Genomic DNA, 25,187 nt, shown 5'->3' with positions numbered 1-25,187 from the left:
ACACGGACAAACAAACGTCGGCCGATGACACAGCGCTGGGTTTTCGGGCCCCCTGAATTTCCTTGCCTCCCGGTAGCAGGTTCACCTTACCAAATGGCGTCCGCTGTTCACCAGACTCGGGGTCGGGAGAGGAACTTTCCTTCCCGCGGAGTCGGCTGCCTCCCAGCGCGTCCGCTGGCCTCGGCCTTACGCCGGCTGGCCCCCCTTTATAGAAAGCCTTCCCGCGGAGTCGGCTGCCTCCCAGCGCATCCGCTGGCCTCGGCCTTACGCCGGCTGGCCCCCCTTTATAGAAACCCTTCCTTCTGTGCCAGATACCTCCCTGCTTCCCAGCAGGGCCTTGGATTTACTCTGGACTTTCCTGAGCACTGGTGTTATTATTTATCCTTCCCCTTTGTCCTGTAAGCGTTCCCTTCTCCCGGTCAAGGGATCCCGGACGAGCCCCCAAATGTTATGCCTGATGTCCGAATCCCCGAGCGGGAAGAGAGAGAAGGCTTCCAAGACAATGCAACTCGCAAAAAAGGGAAGTTTATTCCTGTCTCGAGCCAGGGCTTTCTGCCACAAACATCACAGTGGTGCAGGGTCAGAAAGCGCCAAGCTCAAGCTTGTTACACAAGTTTATAAGATATGCAAAAGCGGTTAGTAGCTGGCTTAAGCGGATTGGTTACATGTTTGCAAAGCAATTCTATTGGTACAGACTTTCGCGGGCTTTTTTCAAACCTGGGCGTTCGCGGGCTTTTCAGCTCTCCCTTTGTTCTTACTGGGCGCATATTGATTGGCTGGCTCCAGGTTACCTGATGGGGGTAGGGAATCTTACCATTTCGGGGGAAGCTAAAACTTAGTCCAGGCCGCCCGTCATGGTATTAACCCTGGCAGCCTCACACCACTGAGGCACCGCTACGAGTTAAGACGCAGGCACAGCCTGACCGAAAGCAAGGAGATACTCATGTTTTGCGAGAAAGCGAGAACGACTTTATTTATGTGTTAAAGGAATTTCTTAAACTGATTTGTCTGCGTGCAATTAAACCTATTTTGAAGTTTTTAACAGGAAAGATTGTCGGTCCTACGAGAACCTGGTTTCTCCTTTACATTGCACCCAGATGTCCCACAGGTTGATGAAGCAATAAGTAGAAATCCAGTTTAAACAACGTTTGAAACGACTTGGAAACGATTTGTTGAATGATACTTGACGTCCTTGCCGCATCTCCCGGAAAATGATCAAATGAACTATGAATGAGAATTGAAAATATTTGAAAACAGCATGACTTCTACATGGTTTGGTTTTTTTTTTTTCCATCCCTTCCCAATCCAGTTTCTGTAGACACATTTAGTTACATGTTAGGAGGGACAGTCCCCATCCAAAAGTACTCAATAGCAAGTAGATATTTTCACCCTAAATTTTTACCCTTCTTTTCCTGTAGTTTCTTAGAAAATACTCCATTTGTAAATTTGAATTTGGCTGTCCATTTTGAGTCTTCTGGCTCCTCATTTTGAACACTTCCATTTTCTTGTTTCTGTAGAGCCTTGGAGCGTCTCTTCTCTCTCGTTTTTGCCTCTCAAATTCTTGTTTCTTCGCAGCACGTGTAGCTTGCTCCTATTCTTCCTGTGCCTTTTGGTTTGATGTTTTCTTTGGATTGTTTGATAGAGTATATTCTCGTGCTACAATGGCCTTCTGACAAAGCCAGTTCAACGGGATTTTGGCGGTCTTCTGGGAAAGACTGCTCACCTTGTTCTAACCAGGACTGGTCAGCTTCTCTCAGCTGCCTGCTGAGTGTTTCCTCTCCAGCTAAGTAGACATGGTGCAGGTGATCAGGGTGTTAGGGGAAGCGCACTGATTCCACCCTGGCCAGGCACCTAGTAATCATTGCCATGAGTTGTTTCATGACAGGAGGTTCTGGCAAGGAACAGGGAGCTAATGAGCCTCCACCAACCAGAAGAGTTTGGGAAAGGTCCAAAGGAGACACCATATGTCCGACCACCTCGCAGAATCCTTCTCTCTGGCATCCATCTGGGCTGAAGAAGGCCTGCACCACCGGAAGGACTCTGAGTCAGAATGATCGGCTAAAGACAATCCGGAAACTAATCCCATCACCATAAAACCCGAGACTGCAGGCCGTGTGATAGAGCTGTTCTCCTGGGTTCCCTTCCCCTTGGGGTTCCCTTCTCCACCGGGTGCCCTCTCCGAAGAAAACTTCCCATTTTGTCAGCACATGTGTCTCCTCGGGCGATTCATTTCCGAGTGTTAGACAAGATCCTGGTTTCGAGCCCTGGAAGGGGTCGCCTTTCCTGCAACTGGAGGATGAAGCAGACAGAGCTGGGCTCCGTCTCAGGCCAGGCTGCGAACACTAGGCTACACGCCTGGTCACCCTCCCAATGGACTCTGAACTTTGTGCCCGGTGTCTTTAGAAGTGGCATACCAATGGGAAACCAGACCCCCGGGTCAAAGAGCCTCAGGACTGGTACTTGGACTCTCCATTGCCTAAAAGAATATGCTAATTATCTCTGTAACAGAACAAAGTCGTAAATCCCATTATATTTCTCGGGATATGACCACAGTCCGACTGATACATGTCAACTGTTTATCCAGTCTTGTGACACATGAATCATGGGTTCACTTTGATCGTAGCTCTCTTTTACCTTGTCCAGACTAGTTTCAAGGAATCTGGGGAGGTGGGTTTGAGCAAGTACACTCAGGGTATATAAGGTTTTCACAAAAACTGGTCGGGGTCTTGGCTGAGAGGAGACTTTGCCTTGGGCCTGCCGGTGTAGTAATCTGCACTCCACTATCTGCATTGTCCTTCTGAGTGAGTTTGTTTCCGGGAAGCCGTGGCTACAACACAACACATGGCGAGTCTGGTGGGATCCTTCTTGGCTGCAACTGACAGCCTGACCACTCAAGGTACTCAGCGGCCAGCTTGCCTGCCAATGGACCAGACCCAGCAGCCTCAGCCGGGACCCGTTTGTCCCTGGTCTCCTCCTGACGCAGAGCACTGGGCAGAGTGCCCCGACCGGTAAGGAACAAGAGACTTTATTGACCTCTCTCCCCTTCCCTCTCTCTTTCTTCTCCTTACCCCTTCCTATCCTTCCCGTTTTTTCTAGTGCCCCGGTCCTGGATGCAGGAATCTCATCGAAGGGCCTCAGCCTGAGCTGAGGATTGGAAACTGATCACCTCCTCTTGGCAGAGAACTCGAATTCTGGTTCTGTTCTGGTCTGACTTCTGGTAGGGCCGAGATCCAGTCCTCCTTCTCTGGAGGCCCAGGGTAAAGTCCCATAAGGCCTGGGTATCTGCAGGTGGCAGGAGACATCTGCAAGGCCACCCCTTTTGCCCCCTTCTCCCGCGTCCTCCCCCTTCTTCTTTCAACCTGGCTTCCTTTCCTCCTTTTGAAATCTCTGAAGACCTGAGATATTTTCCTTTACTCTGTTAGCACTTGTATCTGAAGTTCTGTGTCTCTATAGGAGGTTTTTTGAGAGACACTATTTTTGTATTTAAGGGAGTGTCCGATGAGAACTGCCAGGTTTATATGTGTGTGTTTTAACTCTGTGTTCTGTGTGGTCCTTTTTGATGGCCATGTTGCTTTCTCTGGCCATCGTTTGGCTTAGACCTGCCACCATTCTCTTAGAACCTGATTTTCTTTCCCTGTGCCTTGAGACTAGGGCTCTGGCTCTGTTCTCAGGAACACTTATCTAGACCATCTCTAACTCCTGAGACTGAACCATAGCTACTCTACTTTGACCTTTAATTGTAAAATTTTGAAAAACGGGAAAAAGCCTTTAAAAGTTTTATTTATTTCAACTGGTTTTTATAAACGAGTAAATTTTATATTGTAATATCTAATTCATGACTAAGCTTAGAAAATGAAGCTAGATCTTGGGTACTGTTTTATGGCCTAGTCCAGTAAACAGCCCATTGAGTGGCCTGTCAACAAAATCTTTGCCAAACCTGAGAACGGACATTCTCAGCACCGTGGGATCAAATGGTCATGAAATGCCCCCTCAGAATCATGGTCAAGTTTATGAGCAAAGAGGGGCTCTACCAGCTGAAAACTGACACTTGCCATCTACGCCTACAAGGATTAAATCATGGCCACTGCAACTGCTGACTTTCAACTCCCCTCAAAGGAGTTCAGGGTGAAAATCAGAAATGAGGCACTCTGTGCTCTGGGGAAAAATGACAGAACAGGCCTTCAAATAGTTAGATCTTTTCAGGAGAAGATTGTACGAGTTCCAATTCTTGCCTTTTCTCTCACCTAGACAAACACTGAGAGTTTGATGTTGAAACTCCAATTAAAAATCTTAATTTGTCTATTTAAAAAATAATTATAATATACCAGGGACATACATGTAACCTTGTTCTCTATTTTTCATGTCTCCTGTAAATGTGTTAGCATACTTTGATAATTTAAAAATAAAAAAGAGAAAAAATGAATAAAGATTAACAATTTACAAAATCGGGGGAAAGATTGATATGCAGTGGGCCTCTCCCTCTAGTGCTATTGCTGTTGGCAGCCCTTAGCACCTGGTAACTGAGATTGATCCTGTGCAGAGAGGACCCAGGGGTACACGGTACTAAACAGGTGTCAGTTCAGATCATTTTTCCTTTTACCCTCTTCTGCTGAACTTCTAACAGTGGGAGCAGATTGCCGTCCTGGTCCTGTTTATTTATTTCAAGTATAGCTGATTTACAATGTCGGGTTTGATTTCTGCTACACTGCAGAGTGATTTATTGACATATCTATATATTCTTTTTCATCTTTTTTTTCATTGTGGTTCATCTCACGGTAATGGGTGCTGTCCTCCAGGGCCTTGGTGCTTACCCCCCCTCTATATAGTAGTTTCCATCTGCCAGTCCCAAACTTCCAATCCTTCCCTCTCCTAACCACTTCCCCTTGGCAACCACAAGTTGTTCTCTATGTCTGTGAGTCTGTTTTTGCTTCAAAGATAAGTTTGTTTATGTCTTATTTTAGATTCCACATAAGAGTGATATATGGTATTTGTCTTTGTCTTTCTGATTTACCTCACTCAGTATGATAAACCCTAGGGCTGTCCATGTTGCTTCAAATCACATTATTTCATTATTTTTAGGAGCCGAGTGATGCTCCATTATATAGACACACACACACACACACACACACACACACACACCCCACAACTTCTGTGTCCGTGCATCTGTTGGTGGACATTTAGTAGTTTCCATGTCTTGGCTATTGTCAATAGTCTGGGCTGTTATGAACACCGGGGTCCATCTGTCTTTTTGAATTACACATGTGTCTCAGTGTATGCCCAGAACTGGGATTGCAAGATACATGGCAACTATATTTTTAGATTTTTTGAGGAACCTTCATATTGCTTCCAAGTGGTTGCACCAGTTGACATCCCCCCACCTGTTCTCCACACCCCCTCCAGCATGGATTATTTGGACACTAGTTTCTCTTCCTGCCTCCTCCCCTCGGCTGCCGTCAATGTCCCCGTCCCCAGTGGCTGCAGCATAAAACCTGTGCCGGTCGTGCAGACGCTACACGGGGTCACCCCCACCCCCAGGGCACTCGAGCCTCCCTTCCACCCATTTCCACCCTGGGTCTGGGCTCCTTGTCCTCCCAGAACCAGAACCACTCCCTTCATTATCTTGGTGGGTTCACATCCTAATGATCCAGAGGCTGAACTCAGGTTCATATACCCCAATCAGCTTACCACATACCAGGGATTCTAATCCAAATGATGCTCAGTTCCTGCCTGCCAGGAATTTAGGACTAGACAAAAGAAAAGAGACACAGACTGTAAATCTTACCATGAGGAACTGTAGGTTTTTTTTTTCCTTTTGGCCACACTGTGCAGCTTGCAGGGTCTCAGTTCCCCAAACAGGCATTGAGCCCAGGGCCTCAAAAGTGAAAGAGCAGAGTCTTAACTACTAGATATCCAGGGAATTCCAAATTCCTGTTGTGTGTCCTTTGAAATCTGCACAGTCTCTCAAGAAGGAGTTTGCTTCTTATGGCTGCTGTTACCACCCAGCACACACAGAACACGATCCTGATCTTTGAGGTCTGGAGGTGAGAGTCTGAAATGAACCCGACAGGGCTCAGATCAAGGGTCAGAAGGCTGTACTCCTTGAGACTTCAGGGACACCCAGGCTTAATGTGTTTCTCTCCCTTCCCTGCGGGCTGGGGACATGCTGTATGTAGCCTGCGCGTGGGGTCTTTGAGCACACACCTCGGCCCCGGGTCGGCCGCACTTGGGGCTCTGGAGCCCTGCGCCAGGTGGTCCTGGCTGCTGGCTGCTCCCAGGAGTGGGTGGGGGGCAACCGAAGAAGGGACTTTGGCTCAGCTGAGGGCAGTCTCTGCATCAGAGCGAGGGCCTCTGTGAGAGCATCAAGCAAGCTGGGCACAGGCACCACGCAGCGCGTCCCCAGCACGCACTGCACTGTGTAAGTGCTCTTGGAGGGAAAAGGATCAGACGCTCTGGGAATCTATATGAGATCCTTTGGAGACAGAAGGGGCAGAGAGGAGTGATCAGAAAGGTTAGGGTTCTGACGTGGGGTGAGGTGAGCGACCGTAAGACAGCAAAGCACACTCAGGGTTAAACTGTCACTAAGAGAAGGGACACTCTCCAGACCCAGCCCAGGGGGAGGAGTATGCAGACAGGAGCTCCATGTGCTACCACTTGAGAGTCTTGGAATTAAGGCCTTGGTATGGGAGCTCTGTGGGCTGTGTGTATGAGTGTTTGTGTGTGAAAATGTGGTGTATATTTGTGTGTATGTATGTAGGTACCTGCCTATGTATATGTGTGGACATGGGTGTGTATATGTGTATTCATGTAATTATATGTATCTGTGTGCTTGTATATTTCTATGTGTTGTGTGTTTGTGAAAGGTATTAGGAACACACAGGTGCAAATGACCTTGCCCGCAGGAGTCCCAGGGGCCCCTGAAGAAGACGGGATGGACAAAGGGCACAGGAAACCAGGTGGAGAAGGAGATTGGAATCCCTTGGTTCTAGAAACGCAGAGAATGAGCAGGGAGTGGCAGATGTCAGGACCCGAGAGGAGACAGAAGGCTTGAGCTGAGGGCTTGGACAGTTCAAAAAATGAAGGGACTTGAGGGATAGGGATGGGGGCAGAAAAGTTTCCTGGATTAGAGCCCAAGGGAAATGGAGACGCCAATGGGGGGCGGCCTTGGGGTGGGGACTAGAGTGTGGGACAGGAGGGCAGGATCCAGGCTCCAGCTGGGGCCAGGCTGAGAAAGGCTGGATTGCTCTCAGAGGGGGTCTGAGATGGGGCCGCCAGCATCTAGGGCAGCCATTCAGGAAAGTGAATGTCCACCTTGGGACACCAAACGTCCTTTAGTGGAGTTTTGCGAAGTGCTGAGATTTGTGTGTCGGTGAAACTGAGACCAAAGTGGAGGCTGAGAAGGATTCAGGACCCAGGGAAAGGAGGGGAGCTGAGCAGAAGAATCTAGAACACGGGACAGGGTGTGTGCAGGGAAGATACGGAGGATGAGTAAGACTGGGCTAGGCAGAGCCTAGCAGGATCTAGAAAAGCCAGGGAATGGGGAGGAGTTTGGGGGGCAGGGAATGAAGAGAGGGTCATTGTCGCTGGGAATGGGAGAGGAAGGTTGGGTTAGGAATAAACGCAGGGCTGGGGCTTTTGGGCAGTTTCATACTTTCGGCAAAAAGAGGCCTCTGGTGTATCTAGTGCTGTTGGAACCGCCTCGCGGGCCCCTTGGGAAGCCAGAGCTTGTTGGAGTCCACACCATCCACATGCGTCCCCTGCCAGGATGGTCCTTACACTCCGAGGGTTCCTCCGTGGTGCAGAGCTTCTCCTTGTCTCTGTTCTGACCCTCTTCTCTCCTTGAAGACTGGCACCGGGGCCTTGTGCACCCCCGACTCTGCTCAGGGCCACCCTGACACCTCTGGCCCCTCCGCTCAGATCAGGAACCGGCCTCCTGAGCGCCCAGGTCTGCACACAGCGCCGTCCCTGCTCCCCACACTGACCTCTCCTCGGGGCTCGCCTCCAGAATTTCCCCTTTGGCACCTCCCTGCTTTCGACCCCATGGGGGCTCAGACACCCTCAGCCCTCCTGCTCCCGGGTCCCTGTAATTCCTTCAGCTTTTGCTGCCAAAATTCGGTCTCTGTGTATGTACTAGGGCTGGATTAAATCTCAGGGAGAGCTGTGAGTGAAATGGAAGCACATAGCTTTACTGTTTTGCCAGGTGCGGGGGTCGCAGCAGGCTAATGCCCTCAAGACTGTGTCCTGGGACCTCCTTGGCGGTTCAGTGGTTAAGAATCCACCTTGCAATGCTGGGCACAGGGGTGCAATCTCCCATCGGTAAACTGAGATCCCCCAGGGCAAGAGCAGCTCAGCCCACACCCCACAGCTAGAGAGTCTGCCTGCTGCAAGCCAGGATGCTGCCACACGCAGGGAATATCCTGCCTGTTACAAGGAAGACCCAAGGCAGCCAAATCAATTAATAAAATATATGTTTTTAAAAAGACTGTGTGTCTGGTCTTGGAAGGGGTTTGAGGACTCTTACAGTGTTCAAGGAGCAGAGCCTGATCAAATCAAGGCGCTCTTCTGTTGGGTCTGTGATGAGGTCATGGGGAACAGCAACATCGCCCTCATGGTTCCAGCCGCTCTCAGGTCTTCCTGTTTGTGGGCGGCATAGTTCACTTCTTCCCTCTGCCGGGGGGGTTTCTGATTCTGTAAAAGAGGTCAAAGGTCCTGGCTCCCAGCATTATGAATAGCCCTTGAGGAGGAACTAATTCTGCACGAGTTTGTTCAATAGCTAAGGTATTCTTATTTTGTCTTTCTTCACAGTTTTCTTTCTATATTTTCTGTGATTAAATTTAGTCTTTGACTAAAAGTTTTTTTTTTTTTTTTCCCAAACAGAAGGCAGGTGGACCTGGGTGGGGATCTACGAAGACTTCATAGGGTCCTGCTTGATTAAGTTCTTTCTGGAGTCATCCTCCGTACTTGGGGAATGGACACAGAGTTGGAAATCATCTCGAGTTTCAAGCTTAGCATCAATAGTCTGTATTAAGACAATATTATTTCTCTCTTTGATTGCCTTGTCATAAGCCCTGGACAGACATTTGAAAATTATGAGACATATTACCATGAGGATAATGATTAAAGTACACATTTGTCATATTTTTCAAAGGAGTCCTCCTAGTTTAGAGGACAACAAGGAAGAAGCGTTTTCGAGGGTTTCCATTTGATATATATGTAGTATCCAAGTGGTCTTTGCTGTGAGGCTAGAATTTGAGCTGTCTTGTTCACAATTAGTGCTGCAACTCGAGAAAGCCCCCACTTGAAAGGAAGAGTATGTGTGCTGATCAGAGAGACCACCTCCAAGAATAAATAAGTAATAAAAAATTATACATATAAAAAAGAGTTTCAGACCAAATGCCAAAGACAGACAAGAAATAGGCTCCTCAGCTCAGAAAATCCAGGCCAAAGTCCTGCCATTCGATTTTGCCTTGCAGATTTCTCTCTTCTAGAAGTCTGGCTTTGTCAGAAGGCCATTGTAGCACAAGAATATACTCTATCAAACAATCCAAAGAAAACATCAAACCAAAAGGCACAGGAAGAATAGGAGCAAGCTACACGTGCTGCGAAGAAACAAGAATTTGAGAGGCAAAAACGAGAGAGAAGAGACGTTCCAAGGCTCTACAGAAACAAGAAAATGGAAGTGTTCAAAATGCGGAGCCAGAAGACTCAAAATGGCCAGCCAAATTCAAATTTACAAATGGAGTATTTTCTAAGAAACTACAGGAAAAGAAGGGTAAAAATTTAGGGTAAAACTCTCTACTTGCTATTGAGTACTTTTGTATGGGGACTGTCCCTCCTAATATGTAACTAAATGTATCTACATAAACTGGATTGGGAAGGGATAGGAAAAAAAAAAAAAAAAACCAAAATGGTGTAGAAGTCATGCTGTTTTCAGATAGTTTTCATTCTCCTTCATAGATCATTTAATCGTTTTCCTGGAGATGTGACAAGGACATCAAGTATCATTCAAGAAATCGTTTAGAAGTCGTTTCAAACGTTGTTTAAACCGGATTTCTACGTATTGCTTCATCAACCTCTAGGATATCTTGGGTGCAATGTAAAGGAGAAACCAGGTTCTCGTAGCACCGGCAATCCTTCCTGTTAAAAACTTCAAAATAGGTTTAATTGCACGCAGACAAATCAGTTTAATAAATTCCTTTAACACATAAATGAAGTCGTTCTCGCTTTCTCGCAAAACATAATGAGTATCTCGTTGCTTTCGCTCAGGCTGTGCCTGCGTCTTAACTCGTAGCGGTGCCTCAGTGGATCTGCAGAGAGGCCAGTGTCATTAGAAACAGAAGTTGAAAGTCACTCAGGGCTCTGCTAATGAGGAGAGGCACCGCGCAGTGTGCAGGGACCCAGGGGAAGCGCCAGGTTTGAAAGAGCTTGTGGCCCCTTGAAGGGGGCGTGTCTAGGGCAGAGCTGAGAGCTGGTGGTTTTCTGAAGAGGCGCCAGGAAGTGCCCGGTGGGGTGGGGCCAAGCCCTCTGCTGAGTATTGCTTTTTGAATAACCCAGGTGTGTTTGGAGCTCTGGAGGTGGTCTCTGATAGCCGGGGGCCTGGACCGGGGGAATTTCGGCTACGTGTGTGAGAATCAAATGTGGAGGTACTTGTGTCTTCACAGAGCTGAGAAAGCTTGCTAGGGGTAGTGTGGTTGCACCCGAATCCTTGGGCACGTTGTGGCCATCAGAAGCCGTGCAGAGACTCCAGATGCCGGGAGATATATTTCCCAAAGCTTCTTCAGTGCAGGAGTCTCTGAGGGCACTGACGGGCCTGTCTCTTGACTCGAACTTGGAAGGAAAATGTGTAAATGAGCACTGGGTTACCTCAGAACCCCAGGAAAGGACTAGAAGGTGTGAGACGTCTGTGGCCTTGGCACATGAAAGGTGCTTCCACTGCATCTCCTTGAGGGCGGATGTCATCTGGTAAGCTCACACGGCTGCCGAAAGAGGTGTGCTGGGGCCGGCGGCTCCACACTCAAACCAGTGGACCGGCCAGGTTGGTGGAAAGGAAAGTTTGCTTTATTTCAGACGCCGGCAGGCCGGGGGCAGTTGGTGGACACCTGCGCAAAGGCTGACTGACGGCTTCCCCACCCAAACACAGCGGGATTGGGGGAGGGTGTCAGGGCAGGCGGGGGAATGTGGTCCCTGAAGTGGGGTGAGTGCAGGCTGGGTCAGGGGTTGGGCTGGAGAGGTGAGATCGAGATCTGCCCCCTCCCCACACCCTTGGTGGGGTGTGTGCAGGCATCACAGCCAGGCTCCCGCTTTTGTTCTCCAGCTGGGAGGTGGTGATTGGGTTTTTTATCTGCTTTCCTATCTTGTGCATCATTTGCCCCAACTGTTTGTGTGGGGTCTTGCTGAAAGAGGGACTGAACGCTTGTACCCGAAATTGGCATGTGGACTCCTAAGCAGTGGACCGCTGGGGAAAGCCGGAACAATATATTAAGACAGGCCAGATCTGGGCCTCCTGTGGCCCTGGGCCTAAAACGTTCACATCAGGAAGCCTGTGGAAGGTTTCTCTGCCCCTTTCATCCCCCCACTTTATCCTCTAGGCGCCCATTTCTCCTCTGGGCTCCACGGGTATACATCCTGATTGGGATGTGATTTTATTTAAGAAATTGCCTTCTCAAACCATCCAGTGCCACCGCAGCCTCTCTGAATATTTGGCTACTGAGCTGGATTTTCTCCAAACCTGTCTGGTCTCAAGTCCACAATGTGAGCCTGCGGACCTCCACTCCCCTTCGCGTTTCTCTGAACCAGATGTGCACTCCAGCGCCCTGGCCTCCACCCCCGGCAGAGGGCTCCTGTCGACTCCCACCCCCACCCCTGCGCTTTCTCCTGCTGGAGACCCGCTCCCAGGCTAGGGTCCACGGTAGAGACCCTGGGCTGGACCTCAGGCAGATCCCGCCAAAGAAACAGACCATCCACTGCACTGCATTCACTTATATCTTTTATCTTAGATAAATTGTAAGGTACAGTTCGGGCGAGGCAGAAAAGGAAAGATGACCTCAACAGAAGTAGGCCACCTTTATTCAGGCAAGGAGGGCTGACAGTCGGCCTAATGACCAGGTTGAGCGCCGCCGAGAGGGATCCAGGAAGCTTCATACTTATAGGGAGGTTTGTGGAAGCGATAAGGGACACGTTAGTATTTTGAGTATTCTTTTGTAGTTAGAATTCTTTTGTAGTATTCTTTTGTAGGCAGGGGGTGATAAGCCTTCTGGGCGGGTGTAAGGGGTGGAAGGTCCCAGATAGATGCAACCGGCCTGGAGCATCAAGGCGGAACTAAAGCTCTGTTTCATTTTCTCCGAAGTTAGATGATTCAGCAAGGGGCCTTTGAGACTGTTGTTCTCTTTCTAGGCCCAAAAGACTCCTTCATAACTAGAGATTAAACCATAGAGACTTCAGATCGCTTGTGACCACACATCTCCTTAAATATAGAAAAGATCTTATTCTGTAAAGAACTCAGGCCCAGCTGGTTCCATGCCACGGAACCTATCTTCTCTAGGGCCCATCTGATGAAACATTTAACTAGGTGTTTAAGCAGCCATTTGAGGAGCGTCAGAGCCTGCTCCATTAGACATACTGTAATTCTGTATAAGACATTCTGTAAACTCTGTAACTCGTCTTTTACAAATTCACTTAATTTCTCAGTAAGAACATCAGCAAGTTTATTTTGAAGAGTTTTCATTAGCTTGGTCTTGGTAAAAGAAATAAATATCTCCATGTCGAGAAAGTGAACTTCTCTGAACTTCAGCTTGTCTGAACTTCAGCTTTTCTGGGCGCATCTGCTCCACTCAGTCCAAGTCCTGAATTTATATTTGAAAGGTCGGGGCATGCCCCGGCAAAGTGCTGCAAGGCAAATAACGGAGGCTGACTAAACTTCCGGGGACCGACCCCCTGCAGGCTGGTCCAATCAGGTACCAACACAGAGCCCTCGGACACTAACCGCCGCTGTAGCCCAGCTTTCTTCCTTATATGGAAAGACCTGGCTTGGACGCCCGATCCTGGCTATAAAACCCCTCCCCACCCCTCATACCTCGCGGACTCCCTTTGTCTCCTCACTCACCCGCCCCCAGGAGTTCTGCCCAAGAGCGACTCTTAATAAAAGGCCTTTACCACCGGTCCTTAGAGGCGGCTTTTTTCCTCCCGCGGCGTTTTTCTAACAATATTCACTGAAGGAGCAGTAATCGGTCCATTCTTTAGCAAACTGTACCACACAAAAACAGCTCTTAAGATCAAGAAGAAATCCCGAGTTAGAGGTGGCAGTTTTCACTGTAATTTTAGACAAGTTTACCCAAGATTTCCATCTTCTGCTTTTCAATGTTCTGCTTTTCAAGTTCCAGTCTAGAAATTCCCTAGCTTTACTTCCATTGTGGTCACTGTATTTTTGCAGATTTTTCTCATCACATCTCAGGTTCAGTCCTTGCCCTAGGCGTGTTTATTGCAGACATAAGTTGACCGCTTCAAATTATTGCGGAATGGGCTTCCTCTGGTCTCTGTCTGTCACAGCCCTTTTTCAGTCCCTGTGTTACTTGTGCTGTTGTAGCCATGTGTTCTGGGAAACAAACTCACTCAGAAGGACAGTTCAGATAGTGGAGCGCAGTTTTTTACACCGTCGGGCCCAAGGCAGAGTCTCCTCTTAGCCAAGGACCCTGACCAGTTTTTCTGAAAACCTGTTATACCCTAAGTGTACGTGCCCAAACCCAGCTCCCCAAATTCCCTGAAACTGGCCTGAACAAAGGAAAAGAAAGATACAATCAAAGTTAACCCGTGATTCCTATGCCTTTAGCCTAGGTAGTTAACAGTGGGCAATTATCAACAGGGCTGTGGTCATATCCCAATAAGCATAATAGAATGTATGATTCTATTCGGTTACACAGATAATCAGGGTATTCTTTCAGACAACAGAGAGTCTAGGTACGAGTCCTGGGGCTTTTGCATCCAGGGGGCCTGGTTTTCCAGTTGGTACGTTCTTTCCAGAGATACTGGGCATAGAGCTCAAAGTCCACAGTCTGACCCAAGATGGAGCCCTGCTTTCAAATGGAGCCTGTTCTGTCTGTTTTCTCCTTCATTCCCCCTCTTGATGCTCTTAGTATGAGCATCATTCACAGGGATATATTGCACCCTGGCTCTTCAACCTCCACTTTGGGAGAACGACATCAACCTTTGGGTTACAAAGTTCATAATACTTTGTAAAATAAAGGGTCCACAAAGCAGAACTATCAAGGCAACTGTAACAATGGTAAATATAGATTTCCACCAATCACCCTTCACCCAAGATAGGACTGAAGGTCAAAACGGAAGATTATCATCAGACATAATTTTACCTGAGCTTTCATGTCATCTAGGGTGGCTGATCTATAGCCAGACAAATCAGGAATATATACACAACATTGAACTTTAATGACAGCACAGGTCCCTCTTTGTCCTGAAACTGAGGGTAGTTTCAAGGTGATACCAGCAAGTGTTTGTTGCAGCAGTTGCTTGCAGAGCTTCATCTCTTTTTCTTCTTTAAGATGATCTTGATTTCCCGGGGATCAGCGGGGTCCTTTGTGTAGTCCCCTTGGTGTCCTCCAGGCCTGTGTGATATGCTCTCTTCACCCTCATGTGATGGATTCAGGGGGTGACACCTACAACTTTAACTCAGTCGGGCTGGTTAGAACAACAGTACACGGGCCCTTCCAGTGTGGGGCCAACGAGTCATGTTTCCAGTCCTTGACAACTCCTGATCCCCGGGCACACATTCGTGAATGTGCTCCCCAAGGGGGAACGGCACCCTTTCTTGTACAAACTTCGTTCCCTGATTTAAGACCTTACCCAGTTGTTCCATCTGCTGTGAAATCTCATCTCCCCTTACCTGAGGCAAATTTGTTGACACCTGTTTTATTCTGGGAGGGGGCCTCCCATGCACAATTTTGTCCAGAGAAGAGCCATGGGACCGCGGGGTCATCCTGAGTCTGAGCAGAGTCGTCGGAAACAAGCCCCCCAGGAGCAGTCAGTCTCTGAGATCCACTTGGAGAGCGTCTCTGTATGTGTCCGGTTGGTTCATTCCACCATCTCAGAACTCTGGGGCCTATATGCTGTATGTAATTTCCACTTGATGTTTCAAGTTTTGCTTGCTTGTTATACTAAATCAGCTATGAAAGCCGGGCCATGGTCCAGTCCAATGCTGGTAGGAAATCTAAATCTGGGAACCGTCTTTCTACTCAGGCACCGGGCTACTCTTGATGCTCTTCCAGTCCGGGTAGGAAAAGCTTCTACCCATCCCGAGAACGCACTCTCTATAACCAGCAGGAAACGGTACTGTCGGTGAGGTTTCATTTCAGTGAAGTCCACTTCCGGGTGTTCAAAGGGCAGCGTGCCTTTTAGCTGAATCCCTGGAGGTTTCTGTCTGTGCTGAGAGGCAGCATGGACCTGTGAGCAGGCAGTGCAGTTCTGAGATTTTGTCCTGCATAGGGAAGAGAGGCGGGGAACCAAGAAACATTTTCAAATGAGCTCTTCCAGTTTATCATGGCCTAGATGGGTCGCTTGGTGTGTTTGGCTTACCAGGGTGGGTGCCAGCTCCTCCGGTACCAACAAGTTGCCACTTGGCAATTCCCACCATCCCTTTTCAGGCGTGATGGCCCCTTGTGCTTTGGCTAGATGGTTGTGGGCTTCAGTGTACTTTGCAGAGTCTAGCGTTACCTCAGGCAGCTCTGCCAATACCAGAGCTTTAGCAGGGGCTTCGCTTGTCACCCCCAAGCCCTCGGCTGCTTGTCTAGCAAGGACTTGGCAGGAATTGGAAGCAGCCACTCTGAAGTTTATGCTTTCTGGTGTCTTTCCCCTGGTATAAGACTTCCACCAGCTAATGAGGTCTGGTTTGCATTTGGTTCATGGGTGTCTGATCAAAATGGGAAATGCTCCTTTGATTCCCTCTGATAACCTCCTAGGACACATTTTGGAAGACTGGTCGAGCTATACGTTTAAACCTATCAATAAGGACAAAATAGTTTAACACTATGTAGTCACAATATTCTTTAGACTTTGGAGAAAATGGTTGAGAGGGAACTCTTTTGAAATTTCAGAACTTTTTTTTTTTTGCATGTGCTGTTGGAGAGAATGACTTGATAACACACTTCCGTTTTTTAGAACACCTACCCTGAGAGAACAAAGATATTCCAAGGAGGAAAGTTGATGTTAAGCCTCACCATGTCCCTAAATATTAATACAAACACAGCCCACATTGCCTGTGTCTCAGCCTTGGCTTTCTTAGAATTGCAACTGAGCCGGGAGAGGAGGGTGGGAGGAGGGAAGAAAAAGCCTTTGACCTCAAGTGTGTACATTTGACTGTTCTCTCTGTTTTTCATAAACTGACAAGTTTAATTGCAGTGCGTGATTCATGAAATGTAAAATGAGGAACAGATCTCTGCTCATGTGTATGTCTCAGTGTGTCTTTGTCTCTAGATAATATTCCTGAGATTACTAAATAGAGATCATATTATACATTATCTCATATAGAGCTCTAAATGCGCTCTATTGCACTGACTTAAAATAAGTGATTACAAATGTTGTATTTCTGAGTCACAGAATCTGGGAAATGTTCATGAAGTCTTTGTCTGGTACTGACATCATTTTAGCCTGTTTAACTGTGTCTATTACTAGAGACAGGAGACAGCAACATTCTTTCATTGTGCTTAGTTCTACTGCAAGTCACTAGGGCACACCTGTTGCAACATTTGTCAGCAAGAAAGTTCACTTACATTGCAATATTGTCATAAATAACTGAGATAAATGGCATAGATAAAATACTGACACATTGAGTTCTGAACAAGTCTATGTTTACTTACCTTTGCCTTTTATGAAAAAACACAAACATATTTGAGTTTATTAAGTACATATCTTGTACGACAAAAAGGAAAATTCTGCCCTAAGCTATGTATGTCTTATAGGTTACAAAATCTACTGTTGATAAAAAAATTCAATTGCCTGTTTCTTGGTTTTAAGTTTTAAGGCATTTTAAAAATGCGATATGATTTAACATCTACTAAAAATAAATAATGATAAAGAAATAAAAAATAAAAAATATAAATAAATGAAATGAAAATATAAACATAATATAAAAAATAATACAATAATACATGACATAATGACATAGGAATATATAAATATATTAAAATATAAATCTATTACATGTATGTATATATAGTATAATTATTGTGCATTATATTATAATTATATTATTATATTACAATTCTTATATCTGATATGTAAAATTTTTCTTATATTTATAAAAATTTAATGAGAAATTTTTTAAATTTTCATTAAACAATTCTATACTTATTAAAAAATTATGTATATAATATGTATTACTATTACATATAATATTATATATACTAATAAGGATATATTAATATATTTAGTATATATAAAATATAAATACATAGTATATACAAAAGTACAAAGAATATATATAACATATATGTTAATAATAAAATACATATTTATATAGAGGATTATATATATAAATTTATGTATAAATATACAATATATATGTGTAGAGATATACTATTAATTTACATCTTATATTTCATTATATATAATTGCTATATTTTATATCAGATAAAATGATTATATATACATATAAGACTTATATATATAGGTTATATATAAAGATGATTATACTTTGTAAAATTGATATATATATTGTGCATATATTGCTTAAATATATATTATATACTTTTATATATACCATATAATATATGATATGTGATATATAATGATATATATCACATAAAATGTAATATAGGTTATATATCAAAGTATAGTATATATTACATATAATTATGATTATACTTTATTATATATACTTTATAGAAATATAAAGTATATTTACATATACTGTATTATATTATAATTCTTATAGCTATTTTATATATAGTGTATTATTTATATAATATATAAACAATATTATTTAATATTAATATATAATTGAAATCGATTATATATAACTATTGTAAAAAATGAAAATATAATACATCTTGTATATATAATCATTATTATATGCCTAGTAGTTTTAATTTAATTAGTATGTATAATATATGTAATATAATGCATAATATCATATATGAATATATACTAAAATATAAAATAATATATCATTTATATATATTATCAGTATTATATTAATATAATATTATCATCATTTTCATCTAACATATATTAATGTATATAATAGAAAAAGTGTAACTTATTATGTTTATTGTAATAATACATTGTCTATTTAACAAATATGTATATTAATGCAATATAATCCTGATCAGTAACATATATACAATATAATATAATATTAATATCATATTATACATATGTAATATAATATTTAATAAATAAACATTTAATATACACTTATATAATCATGATATATAATTATTTTATTGATATATGATACATCCTATATCTAATATACACATTATTTTATTATTACATAATATATTATAATATATAACTATTATTATTATATATTACATTTCTATATAATTGTATATATTATATATATGATATATATATTATATATTAGATATAATATAACTCTTATGTTAACATGACTATAAAAATAAATGTATACTATAAGTTGTAACATATCCATATATATAAATATGTAAATAAATATATGTTATATATAAATTAATAATATACTAATTTATATGTAATATATATTTGTATTAAATTATTTGTCAATTTGAAATAAATATAAATATAAATTTCTATAAAAATGCAGTGTTATATAAAAATATAAATATAATATTTATATAAATGTAATATAAATATCTATATAAATATATACCATATATATCACATATAAATATACATGATATAAAATATATGATATATAATACATAATATAAGATAGATCAGATAATATCATATACAACAAATATATAATATATAAAATAATATTTCTCCTTATACATTGTTACATTCATTTGACTTTCTGTAAACTATATTGACATATACTTTATTATATTATAATTATTATATATACTATAAAATACCATTATATAATTATATAATTAAATAATATATAACATTATATAATATATAATGTATATGTTATAAGATATATAACATAGCATTTATAATATATAATACAATATAATATAATATTATCTGTTATATTTTCTGTTCAGTTCAGTTTAGTTGCTCAGTCATGTCCGACCGTTTGAGCCCCATGGACTGCAGCATGCCAGGCCTCCCTGTCCATGACCAATTCCTAGAGTCCACCCAAGCTTATGTCCACTGAGTCAATGATGCCATCCAACCATCTCATCTTCTGTCGTCCCCTTCTTAGCCTGCCCTCAATCTTTCCCGGCATCAGAGTCTTTTCAAATGAGTCAGCTCTTCGCGTCAGGTGGCCAAAGTATTGGAGTTTCAGCTACAACATCAGTCCTTCCAATAAACACCCAGGACTGCTCTCCTTTAGGATGGACTGGTTGGACCTCCTTGCAGTCCAAGGGACTCTCAAGGGTCTTCTCCAACACCACAGTTCAAAAGCATCAATTCTTCACCGCTCAGCTTTCTCTACAGTCCAACTGTCACATCCATACATGACTACCAGAAACAACCATAGCCTTGAGTAAACGGACCTTTGTGGACAAAGTAATGTCTCTGCTTTTTCATATGCTCTCTAGGTGGGTCATAGCTTTCCTTCCAAGGAGTAAGCGTCTTTTAATTTCATGGCTGCAGTCACCATCTGCAGTCACTTTGGAGCCCAAAAAAAATAGTCTCTCACTGCTTCCATTGTTTCCCCATCTATTTGCCATAAAGTGATGGGACCTGATGCCATGATCTTAATTTTCTGAATGTTGAGCTTTAAGCCAACTTTTTCACTCTCCTCTTTCACTTTCATCAAGAGGCTCTTTAGTTCTTCTTCACTTTCTGCCATAAGGGTGGTGTCATCTGCATATCTCAGGTTACTGATATTTCTCCCTGCAATCTTGACTCCAGCTTCTGCTTCTTCCAGCCCAGCATTTCTCATGATGTGACTTTAGCAAGAATTGTGTACAGTTCAGGATTGATTACAATTAAATATAATTTAATCAAGTAAATGACTTTTATTATTAATAGTAAGCTACAACAATACTGAAATTTGGTTTTCTCTCTCTGTTAACAGAACAAACTTTCCTGGAATATTGAGCTGCCTTGGACAACAGATGGTAAGTCTCTTTCTCTAGCTAACTCTGAGTGTTCCAGAGGAACTGTGAGGCATCTCAGAGGGAAATATTAGATTAACTAGCATCACCGGTATGTTAAACACCATGGGGAGCATTATCAAGTGAATGAGAAGCCTTCTCAGGTTAAAGTGGGATGGATATTATTAATAGAGATTTGCTAAAAAAAATTATGGAATTCCTACAAACCTAGTAGGTCCCTACGTCATAATTAGGACATACCAGGGCATACCAAGTTCTGCTACCAAGTCACAGTTCTGGTTATTGTGACCAAGATTCTTAACTCGTTACATTCAGCTCAGGGGTGTCACCATGTCTTTCAATTTTTAAGTCAGGCGCACACAGTTACCATACTCTGATGGTTTTGCAAAAGGTCTTCATCACCCAAGAAGATTCCATAGGAGAGACCATTTTGACAAGCACCGATGTCTTATCAATTTCACATTATACCAGGCAACTAACTGGATAAGAAATTCTAAATCTCCATTTTAAAAACCTGCTGGTATTATAAAAGTGTTTAACAAAAGAGGAAATAATGAGTCAACTTGTAAATATAGTTTTAAAGTTTGTGGGTTTTTTTCTTTTTTTTTTTGCTCTGAAATACTATTGATCTGTTGGCTTTCTAGATAAAGCCCAGCCCTTCCCCTCAAGCTACTAATGATTGACAGCAACTGAATAAATGCCCTCTGTGAGTAAAACGGATATATGTTACTTTTCTCTCTCTAGGTTTCTCCAGAAGTTAGAGATGCTTAACTCTGAGCAGCCTTATCAGGTAAGTAAAAATGACTGTGTCCTGACATTTGCAATAATCCTCATATTTTGGGGCCCTTTAGAAGAGAGAAATCTGCAAGCAAAATCAAATGGCAGGATTTGGGCCTGCCTGGATTTCCTGGGGGTAAAATGGTGTTGGTTGCTTGTTTTCTGGAATTCAGTCTGAGACTCTCTTTTGCACATGTAGTTTTATGATTGACTTATTTACTCGTTCTTGGAGGCTGGGTCTTTGATGGAGCACAGGCTCTTCGTTGCTAGCTCAGGCTTACTCTAGTTGCAACACTAATTGTGAATGAGACAATTCAAGCTCTAGCCTCATGGCAAAGACCACTGGGACACTACATATTTATCAGATGGAAACACTCAAAAACTCATCTTCCTTGTTGCCCTCTAAAATAGGAAGACTCTTTGGGAAAATATCACAAATCATTAATCATTATCCTCATGGTAATATGCTTTCATATTTTTCAAATGTTGGTCCAAGGGCTATCACAAGGCAATCAAAGAGAGAAATAATATTTCCTTAACACAAACTGTTGATGCTAACAAAGCTTGGAACTTGAGATTATTTCCAGCTCTTGTGTCCTTTCCTCAAATTACATAGGTTGACTCCCCTTGGAACTGTAGTGGAGAAGGAACTTATGAGGCCTTCATAGATCCCCACCCGTGTGCACCTGCCTTGTATCTATGAAAAACAATTTCAGTCAAGAATATATTTAATCATAGAAGTGAGCCAATACAGAAAGAAAGGAAACTGTCAAGGAAGTCAAAATAATAATATCGTAGCTATTAAAAAAACTTATGGACTGTTAGCTCTTCCTCAGCGGCTATCGATAAATATTTGGAGCCGTCCTGGTTCCAGATGTCCTATTTGACCCCTTTTACAGGATCTGAAACCCCTGCCAGATGGAAGAAGTGAACTATGCCACCCACAAGCAGGAAGACCTGAGACCGGCTGGAACCACAAGGGTGATGCTGCTGCTGCCCGTGACCTCATCACAGACCCAACAGAAGAGCGTCCTCGGGTTGATCAGGCTCTGCTCCCTGAACACCATAAGACTCCTCAGACCCCTCCAGGACCAGACACACAGCCTTTTATTTCTGTTAATATTTTATTGATCTATTTATTTGGCTGCCTTGGTTCTGATTTGCAGGTGCGGGATAGTCCCTCCCTCTGGTGGGATCTTGCTTGTAGCGCAGAGACTCACCAGCTGTGGGGCGAGGGCTCAGCTGCTCCTGGGCTGTGAGATCTTAGATTCCCCACCAGGGATCGAACCCAGGTCCGCTGCATTTCAAGGTGGACTCTAAACCACTGGACGACTGGAAGTCCCAGGACACAGTCTTGAGGGCATTAGCCTGCTTGGTCCCCCGTGTGTGTCAAAGCAGTAAAGCTGGTTTTTCCATTTCACTTAAAACTCTCTCTCTCAGATGTACTCTGGCCCCAGGACACAGAGGCCCAATTTTGGCAAGGAGATCTGGAGAGAAGCCAGGAGCCATTGGAAGAACAGGGTCCTGGGGGCAGGAGGGCTGAGGGACCTGAGTCTCACTGGGGTGGAAGGCTGCGAGAGGCCAAACGGGGCTTCCGGAGGTGGCGTCCTGCGGGCAGCAGGCTCAGCGCTGCGGCGCAGACCCGGGGCTGCGGAGGGAGACTCCCGATCTCAGCAGATCGGCCACAGGAGCCAGGACGGCCCTGAGAGGGGTCGGGGCGCACAGGGCCCGGGCGCCAGTCATCCAGGGACAGAACAGGGTCAGAACAGACAGGAGGAGAAGCTCTGTGCCACGGAGGCGCCCCCGGAGTGTAAGGACCGGCCCGGAGGGGAAGCGTGTGGACCAGGGTGTGGACTCCAAGAAGCTCTGTGCTTCCCAAGGCGGGGCCCAGGAGGCTGGCGGTTCCAACAGCGCTGGATGCACCTGAGGCCTCTTTGCCTCAAGAATGGAAACTGGGGATGCAGTCCCGTCCGTCCCCTCCGAATAGAGTTATTCCTCTCCCTGACTTGTCCCACCCACCCCTCAGGGCAGTGCCCTTCTCTTCACCCCTCACCCCCTAAACTCGTCCCCCATCCCCGGCTTTTCTAGATTCTTCCGTGCTCTGCACACTCCGAGGCCTGCCCCATCCTCCATTCCCTCCCCCTCCCCGCTCTCCAGGTTCTAGATTTCAGACAGGCTGGGACCTGGGCTGCAGTGCTTCCTCGTGGACACACAGCTTCTTGAGCCACAGAGAGCAAGGAAACCACAAGGGACTAACAATCACTACACACACGAGCAGTGGGGGCAAGTGATGCACCAGATCAGAAAGAAAAGATCAAAACTCCAGTCCCCCCTTCAGAGCTGGAGAACTAAACTGGGCTCCTGGACGTGATGCCTGCACACAGCTCCACCAAGGGGCTGCACAGACCTCGCATTCAGCCCTCCCGCCCAACGCTGGACCCAGCCCACCCTCACCCCATTTAATGGAGCAGATTTCCCACAGGCGCCCTGACACCCCCTCACCCCCCAGGAGCAAACAAGGGAACTTGTCATTTGTTTGACTCCCTTCCTGATGCACCCAGAGCTCCAATAAAACCTTGTCTGAATATCCTGTCTGGCCTCTTATCAATGTCTGTTGACTTAGGATTCCAAGAACCCTGGTGGGTCACATGCCCTTCTGGCTCTGCACACTCCTAGGTCAGCCCTGTCTTCCCTTTCCTCCCTGCCCCTCCCTGTGTTCCAGACACTTCTGTCCTCGGTGCCAGCCCTTCCCTGGACCCTGGATCCGTTTTCTCTCCACTGTGGTCTCAGTTTGTTTCACTACTCACATGTATCAGCATCTCCCAGATGCGACTGAGGCATGACTTTGACTTCCAAGGTGGGCATTCGCTTTCCTACAGAGCTTCTCCAGATGCTGGAGGCCCCAGCCAGACCCCCTCTGAGAGAAATCCTGCCCTTCTCATCCTGGTCCCTGCTGGAGCCTGGAAAGCCTGCCCTCTGTCCCACACTCTAGACCCCACTCCAAGACCTCTCACCATTGGCCTCCCTCACTTCTCCTGGGCTTGAGTCCAGGAAGCCTTTCCTCTCACACCCAGGCTCAACTCCCTTTGTTTTAAATTCTAAAATCATTTTGTTGACAATTTTGAAAGGCACTTTCCATTTACAGCTCTTACAAAATATTGCCTATATTCCCTGTGTTGCACGATCCATCCTTGAGGCTGTCTTAGGGCTTCTCAGGTGGCACTAGTATTCAAGAATCTGCCTGCCAATGCAGGACGCACCAGGAGACACGGGATGGATCCCTGGGTAGGTGAGATCGCCTGCAGAAGGAAATGGTAACCCAATCCCAGTATTCTTGCCTGGAAAATTCCATGGACAGGGGAGCCTGTCTTACTCCCAGATTTTGTACCTCCTCCTCCCCACCATATTTAAGCTCCTGCTCTCCCACTAGAAACCACTAGTTTCAAAATATCCTTCTGCTGCTTTTTTGTTATATCCACTACTGGTCAGGAAAGTAGTGTATATTACAATTGTTTTTGTTAGATCCATTAGAGAAAGCATTATAAAAGTATAAAATTTTTTTCTTTTATCCACTTCATATACAGTCAAGAAAGTACTGTAGATAGCAACGAAGTAGTGTATCCATCCGCACAGGAAGGAGTAGCCAAAACACAGCCTCTTCCAGATGGAGACTTCCCATATGTCTGTCAGAGCAAGTAAATTGAGGACCTAGACTAAAAGGAACAGAAACACTCCCTTGTTCAGCATGGAGACACTGATTTATTTAACCAAGAACAAGCTCAAAGAAACACTTGAATATATAGTTGCTGACCTTCTCACAGAGATGTTATAGACACTTGTAGAAAATAAATTACAAGTGGATGAATTGAGGCTGGCCCGGAGGCCATTCAGTGAGTTGCTTAAACACCTAGTCAAATGGTTGCCGCTATCTGTCCTCCACCAGATGGCTTTGGTGACATGGAACCAGTTAGGCATGAGTTGCTTAAGGAATAAGATTATATATGTCTTTAAGAAGTGTGGTCACCAACTAGCTGAAGTCATCATGGCTTAATTTCTATTCATGTGTCAGTTCGGTATCTATGCTATCTTTGTGAAGTCTTAAGAAGAAAGCATCATGCATTATTGTGTAAGAGGACTCATCATTGTGGGATGTTTGCGGCTAAGATTTCAGTTTCCTTCTGATTTATA

At 44.4% G+C, this 25,187-nt stretch overlaps 2 long non-coding RNA genes across 3 annotated transcripts; one reads left to right on the top strand and one right to left on the bottom strand.

The window, feature by feature from the left end:
* Positions 1–8,156: 8,156 nt before the first annotated feature.
* On the bottom strand, positions 8,157–8,874 carry LOC122420136. Its single transcript, XR_006263197.1, has 2 exons — positions 8,519–8,874; positions 8,157–8,418 (listed from the first exon to the last, which is right to left on the bottom strand). It is a non-coding gene; the product is annotated as an uncharacterized LOC122420136 (long non-coding RNA).
* A 1,604-nt stretch (positions 8,875–10,478) lies between these two features.
* On the top strand, positions 10,479–23,567 carry LOC122420134. Of its 2 annotated transcripts, none has more exons than XR_006263195.1 (4): positions 10,479–10,959; positions 20,183–20,225; positions 20,967–21,012; positions 21,899–23,567. It is a non-coding gene; the product is annotated as an uncharacterized LOC122420134 (long non-coding RNA). The 2 variants fall into 2 exon arrangements; XR_006263194.1 differs by having other exon boundaries at positions 10,479–11,032.
* Positions 23,568–25,187: the final 1,620 nt, after the last annotated feature.

The sequence above is a fragment of the Cervus canadensis genome, chromosome 18 (genome assembly GCF_019320065.1).
Source record: "Cervus canadensis isolate Bull #8, Minnesota chromosome 18, ASM1932006v1, whole genome shotgun sequence".
Classification (NCBI taxonomy): Eukaryota; Metazoa; Chordata; class Mammalia; order Artiodactyla; family Cervidae; genus Cervus; species Cervus canadensis.
The sequence above is the reverse complement of the archived record's forward strand: the minus strand, read 5'-3'. Positions and strand labels throughout refer to the sequence as shown.